The 1163-nt window shown below is 37.3% G+C and overlaps 1 non-coding gene across 1 annotated transcript; it reads left to right on the forward strand.

Annotated features, from left to right (window-relative positions):
• Positions 1–748: 748 nt before the first annotated feature.
• LOC121983466 lies at positions 749–854 on the forward strand. The gene has a single exon (XR_006112517.1). It is a non-coding gene; the product is annotated as a small nucleolar RNA R71 (small nucleolar RNA).
• Positions 855–1163: the final 309 nt, after the last annotated feature.

Consider the following 1163-nt stretch of genomic DNA (forward strand, 5'->3'; position numbering starts at 1 on the left):
ATCTGAAAAATCTTCATCTTCATATATATTCAAAAATCTACACTCAACCATATTAGTGTCACAGGATTTGCCGAAGTCTTTATTTTCATTGACCCCCACTAACCTTTGTGGAAAAGGAACCCTTAGTGAAGGTCCTAGGAAAGACTGAACTCCCTTTTTCCCAAATTCCCTTTGAGCTTTTGGAGGAGGTCCAACTTGCTTATCTAATGTTGGTGTGATTAATCGTTGAGGGAAAGGTACTTCTGGCCTTTGGGAACTTCCCAGAGAAATGGAACTGAGTTCTTGTGATCTTCTATTATTCTTCTCCTCAATTCTAAACATGTCGTTCTTCAGAAGTTCTTCATGATTTTTTCCACTTCTCAACCCAACATCATCACACTTTTCATTGGATCTTGACTGTGTAGGAGGGGGATCTTCTTTAAACCATTTTGAAACAATACTATCAAGCTTTGCCCCCAAATGTTTGAACTCCTCACTCTGTGACTTGTGAATTTCAACATTTTTAGGTGGTTGAATTTCATTTTGTTTGTGACTCTCTTACATAGCTTGCACTTTTTGAATATCTGAGGGAAATTCCATCCAACTTTTGTTCGACCATTCATGGAGGTTCAATGTCACTTGATCAATTAACGAATAATCTTCATCTACACTTTTGTCCATAAAAGAACCTCCAGCTGATGAATCCAATAAAGTCTTGTCTGAGAAAGAAATTCCCCCATAGAATATGTGCAAAATCAACCATTTTTCAAAACCATGATGAGGGCACTGTCTTTGAAGACTCTTGAATCTATCCCATGCTTCAAATAATGATTCTCCATATGCCCGAGCAAAATTTGTTATGCAATTCCTCATATACACCGTTCTACTTGGAGGGAAAAAATGATTCAGAAATTGCTTCTCCAATTGTTCCCAACTTGTGATGCTTTGAGGACAGAGAGAATATAGCCAAGTCCTTGCTTTATCCTTGATACTGAAAGGAAATATCATCAATCGAACTGCATTTGCTGATACTCCTTCACATTTCACCAAATCACAAATCTCTAAAAATGTTTCAAGATGCAGATAAGGACTTTCTGATGCTTCTCCTCCAAATTTGTGACCTTGTATCATGAAAATTATCTCTGGGTCTAGTTGGAAACTTTCTACTTCAATTTGAGGTTGCA

Source organism: Zingiber officinale, chromosome 5A (assembly GCF_018446385.1).
Source record: "Zingiber officinale cultivar Zhangliang chromosome 5A, Zo_v1.1, whole genome shotgun sequence".
Taxonomy (NCBI): Eukaryota; Viridiplantae; Streptophyta; class Magnoliopsida; order Zingiberales; family Zingiberaceae; genus Zingiber; species Zingiber officinale.